Raw genomic sequence first — 6,048 nt, 5'->3', positions numbered from 1 at the left:
TGGCCTTTTGCAGGGGTTTCGCATTTAGGGTTGCAAAAAAAAAATCTGCCATGATTGATAATGTGTATTTTTATCTGATTTCAGTGATATAAAAGCATCATATTATACTACATCAACACTCCTAACATTGTATCCATCTTCAATATGAAATGCATTTCTGGCCTACACCTGGAAATCAGCAACAGTGGCAAAACCTGTGGAAATGGGATTGTAATGTGCTTCATCTGGTGTGCGAAAGTGTGTGTATGTGTGTCTTAGTGTCACCTGGTAGCCAATGTCCACCGTGTCCCGTGGAGCAGTGGGAAGGTACTCATACCTTCCACTATCACGGTGATCTTGTGGGAGAGAGAGATGGCTGTAGTAGTGTCTGTGAGAGAGAGGCCGAGAGGAAGCAAGAGAAACGTTAATTTGCACATTTTTAGGACAATAGAGCTAATTTATCAAAATCCCTTTACTACCCTGTAATTAAACACATTGAGCAGAATGTGCAATCTAACCATATTTTTTGTTGATAATGAAAATTTGTTGGAATTTGTTTATTTTTCATGTGCTTTATATGAAGCATTGGCCTGGCATTTGAATATATCTCAATCAAACGTTTTCACTGTTCTGCACTAGAACCATCTAACAAAGACAGTTTTGCCTCTGGAAACAGAAATGCTTCAACAATCCCATGCAATGCTTCCTGTCCAAATAAGCTAATGTTACTGGGGAATACATACAATTCTAGCTAGTAAGTGGATATTTTCTATCTACAAAATGTGGCACCAGAAGGTAAAAACAAAAGTTGTTATCATAAGCACAGTTCTATGAGCTAAGGACTGTGCTAGTCACTCAGTTAAAATATGAATTTCAAAGTAATCCTGTGCAATGGGTGAGGTGTGCTCTACACCCCCTTGATACCAGGTGCACCACGTCAATTTCTCTAGAGTTACTGAGGCCAACAGGAAAATAATGCCAGCTTATAAAACCTAACCTTGGTTTTATTTCACTTTAGGGACTATTCTAGTCACTCTGTTTGGGAGACAATACCAGAGTGTAATGGTTGCTGTCCAACACCATTTGCCAAAGCGGAACCTAAGAAGGTTAAAGGCAACAGGCCCTATTCACCGGTTAATGCTGGAGAATAGAGGAGTACCAAACAAAATGTAACCAACTCTTTATGTGGCAACGACATTCATGTGGTAGGTTCTTAGAGATAGGTTCTTAGAGCAGAACAGATACCAGCAACTGTCAGACTCCCTTTGCTGTGAAAGGGTGGCTGGCCAGAGTGCTTTCAGGTCCCTGATCAAGTAAATATCACAGTAGCATATTCCTTGATTGCACAACCAACATCATACCAGGGTTGTAGAAACAGGAGGACAGAGTTGATGCCACATAACTGCCTCCTTTTGTCATATGTAGACATATGTCCGTTAAACTCTTTGACACTGTCTTATCATCTCACTCCTCCCCAGATGAAGTCCTTAAACTCATTCATCCTTCCAGTCAACTAGAGTCACTCCTCAAGAAACCTACCCTCAACACATCTGATGTAAGAAACTAACTACTGCTCATTTGCGTCCAACAAAAAAACATTGACACGAACACCATCACAAAAAAAGTTGGTCAATTTATAGAAACTGATCTAAATCGATCTCTAATGCGCCTGATATGCACATCACATGATGATTGTCATTTGGCGAAGCACAGATCAGCAGACCAGTAGCATTGTACTCAATCCAACAGAGCCTCCTGTTGTGAAAATGAAAGGGAAACTTCGTAAACCAAACCACAATTTGCTCCGAACTCGCATGTGTTAGTAACAGCATTTAGAAACAGTAACTTGATAACACGTCTTCTGCTGCCCTACAAACTTTAACGGTAGGTAACGTTATTACCTTGTGGTATTTAAGTAACGTTTGAAATTTGGAATTAGAAAATTTAACCAATACCCGGGTCGCAATGCTTCTTACATCACATTGAATTGAATTGAATTGAATTGAACACACGCGCCATGTCAGGTTTCTTGTCAGTGACTATTCACTGCAACAGAAATATATAAAAAATATTGAGTTGTATGCAATACATACAAATGACAGAGACTATGAGGAAAACATGTGAAATTACAGCTTAGGCTATATAAATGATGTGCAAAATGTGTATTTGCATTAACAGTTGTACAGAAGTCAATTGTACAGAGTGTCTAGGTGTGCAGATGTACATTGTAAGAACTATTCACTTAGTATTCACCTATATATTCAGTTTACACATTAGATAATGTGTGGAGAACATGCAGATTTAGATATATTAGCTATTCACCTTATCAGAAACTCTAGATGGAGGAACCACATATACAGAAAAGTAACAATGTGCAAGGACACACATTGTTGTGCATATGTATGTTCTTTGCAGCAGTCACCCTAGTGTGTGTGTGTGTGTGTGTGTGAGTACCTGTCCTGGTAGGAGGGGCTGGCGGTGGTAAGCCCTGCTCCCATCGATGGGTGTGGCAGGTTGAGGTGCTGCAGGCTGAGGGGGAGGCGCTCCCAGGACCTGTCTGTCTGGGTGCTGCAGTCCTGAAGGCCACACCCCCTCTGACCCTTTATCTGCATGGTGATTGGATGTTCATAGGCTGCCAGGATGTGCAGCGCATCCCGCTGGCTCAGGTGGGACAGACTCTGCCCTCTCAACTGAGACATACAGAGAGATGCAAAGGGAAGGATATGATGACTACAGGTAGACTGAAATTACAGGCCCTCAGACTGAATTGATTCCAATGACAAGACACAAGTATGAATATGTTATTATTATTAGTTTTTGTGTTTTATGGTCTAAATGCTGTGCCTGAGGCTTTTCCACCATGACAAGAATAACATTCTGGGCACAGAATACTCAATATTTATGTAATGTTTTGGCATGAAAATGGTGAAATGTAAAAATTCTGAATATCAGCTACCAGCAGCTTCAATCCAAAAATATTGGCACCAGACTTCAAAAACCCATATCTGTCGAATTGATTATTACTTTAGTATTGGAGGCTGGTCCATAGAGGCAGGGGAAGATGCTCCTCCTGCATTTTTTTTCTTTTCCCTTAAAGACAAATACCCACTATTGAAATCTGAAAATCAAAGTGGCTCAACAGTGACCCCCCAAGGCAAGAGGGAAAGTGTAGTCTAATGCAAGATAAACCCTGCTGTCCTCCATTAGGGCAGGCATTCCATACATTGGTTTATGCAGAAAAAATGAGGATCAAGACCGATGGACGACCAACTGCCGAAGTACAGCTTACAATGAAAAATGCTAGATCAGGTCATCAGGAAATTTCCACTGTGAATAAGGTGGTATGAGAGCCATATCCTTGGCTAATAGGCAGTCCCACCACCCTGATTGTATTGCTGGCCATGTCTTCTGATGGGGAATTTGGACCGGGCGACTAAAAGGCACAATAAGTGCATTGATCTGATCTTTGCTAATAGCAGGCTGATATGTCATTTATTCTCTAAAATGCACTAGTCACTAAACAGCTAGCTAAAGTACTAGCTACTAGTACTTTAATCACTAGTCAGTATTCTGCCAGCTACTAGTCGCTATTGTAATTTTTCTAGTTGCTAAATAGATACTAGTTTTCATTGAATAGGTACTAGTGACTAATTTGTTTTTTTCTAGTGTACTAGAATAAGTACTAGTGGCTCATTTTTAGTGACTAGTGCATTTTAGGGAATAAATGACAAAATGGCCTGCCATTGACGTTTAGGCTGGGTGCATATCTACAAGTTGATAGATGTTGCAGAGAGCAAATTAACTGACGCTGTTAAAAATTAAGCAGTAAAAACTGCTTAATTTTTCAGTGAAGACACAGAAGTAGAGTCAAGTGGCCAATGTAACATCTCATGGAGTGGTGGGCTGCTTTTCCTTCTATCCTCACCATCCTAACCATTTGCAAAACCAGCACCAGTCTTTCATTGTTTAATTAACCATACACACTGGTTACACCTATGCAGTAATGTTTTAACTTCAGAATATCAGGATTTTACAGCTTCAGGAAAAATAGATTTCAGCTGACTTTAGTTCTTCATTCTAATCATTTCTGTTTGCTAAATCTTTTTTTTTTTTTTTTTTTTCATTTATTGTCTGATAGAGGTGCTTGATAACAATTAATGGATGCATGCATTCATGTACAGTAATCTTAAGTGAAACATATGAAGGGTGTAAATTCAGAGGAAAAAGCTTGTGTCTAAATCTACATCTGTTTTCTACATCTGCAAAAACTCATGTGTAGCACAACATAGAATGTAAGGCTTTATGTAAGAAATATTTTGGTATTGATAGTTCATAGTTGTCAATTTCTATGCTTTTTGTAGCATTATAAATCAATTATCAATGATTTCTACAGCTATTCAAAGCCTGGTAAAAATCTTTCCCAGGATCCTGTAGGATCTTGAAAGATCCTCCAACAATCCTGGTTAGACTGGGAACACACTAGAAGACTTTTAAAATCCTAACCAATTTTGAACACATTGCATCAGACATAACAATGGATTTCACAGATTGTTTTGTCTCTTAAGCTGGGGACACATTAAAAGATTTTTCCAATCAGAAATGACAATGAAAAGATTGAGCTCACATTTAACAACTAAAATTTGCAGATTTCCAGTCTCTTGTGATGGTCACACACAACAATGGCTGTCTTTGAGGAGCACAAATCAAAAGTATACAAAAGACTGAGAATAAGCGGCCACAATTCTCTCGCGAGAATGTGATATTTCGTGGTACACCTGCACTCGCAGGTGTTTCCACGATATTTTGATACCAAAATTAAACATGCAGCCCATAGAGCTTGCAGCAATTGTGGTTTGTGCTGCAATTTGCATGGAAAAAAGACTGAGAACACATTCAGGTTTCTTTTTCTTTCCTGGCTCAGCCATTGTGCACGTTGGATCTTGTGTTTTCTCTTACGTATTTTTTCCCTCTTGCTTTGTATGTCGCAATCTCCGTTTTCATTGGCTATTGAAAATTGGCATTAAAATTTGAGTCTTTGACGAGCACACACCACAGGATCATGCAAAGACTAGCCCCGATAAAATCAAACATGTTTGATCTAATCGTGACATTGCCGATTGGGATCATAGGAGAGAGATTTGAGTCTTTCACTTCCACACACATAACGATTACAGGTGCGACTAAACAACGCGACTACCCTGGACTACCCTGGACTACCCTTGACTACCACCGACTCTGCCCAATCTCAAATCGTTGCCAAATCGGGCTTCAAAAGCTTGTAATGTGTCCCAGCCTTTAATCGTAAGTATGACTAGACAATTAAGGAAGCACAAGGTATCACACACTTAATGATTATCCTGTTGACTCCTGAAACGTCAGTGACATCAGAACCTCTAATCTTGTAGAACAATCCAATGTGAATCAATATGTATAAATATGCACATTAATGCAACATGCATTATGCACTGCAAAAAAACACAAACAAACTTCTCAGACACTTCTCAGCTGGTGCTGGAGGTAAGTAGGCTTCATCACAAGGTAGATAGGCTTGTAACTTAGATTCATTGTAGGATAGGAGTTCCCTAATTAATTATCATTAATATAAGTTTTTAATATAACTCTTCAGCCTCACCTCACTAAACTCTGCTGTCATTGGCTATTGGCAGTCTCCACTTTAGGATTGAATCTGTGATCCCCACACACCTTAGGACCTGTCCAGACATCAGGTCGTAAATATCAAACATGAATCTGTAAACTCCTCATACTACCAGATAATCTATGGTGACCATCGGTCCTGACCAAGCCTCTGATCGGGGATTCCCCTCCTGATTGTTGGGATGTACAAATATGGTGCTAATTGGAATGATTATCCTCTAAACTAGTTTTTTCCCAGCTTTATGGGTAGGACATCTCTAAAATATCCTGTTAAGATTCAGGATCCTAGTGAAATCTTACAAATCTTACGAAGACGTAGGATCCTTGTAAAGATCTTGCTCTGGAATTTAATCTATCTATCTAATTTAAAATATGTCGAATTTTCCTTAAGGATCTTTAAATATCTTGATAGGA

The sequence above is a fragment of the Centroberyx gerrardi genome, chromosome 5 (genome assembly GCF_048128805.1).
Source record: "Centroberyx gerrardi isolate f3 chromosome 5, fCenGer3.hap1.cur.20231027, whole genome shotgun sequence".
NCBI classification, from domain to species: domain Eukaryota; kingdom Metazoa; phylum Chordata; class Actinopteri; order Beryciformes; family Berycidae; genus Centroberyx; species Centroberyx gerrardi.
Note: the sequence above shows the minus strand (reverse complement) of the source record.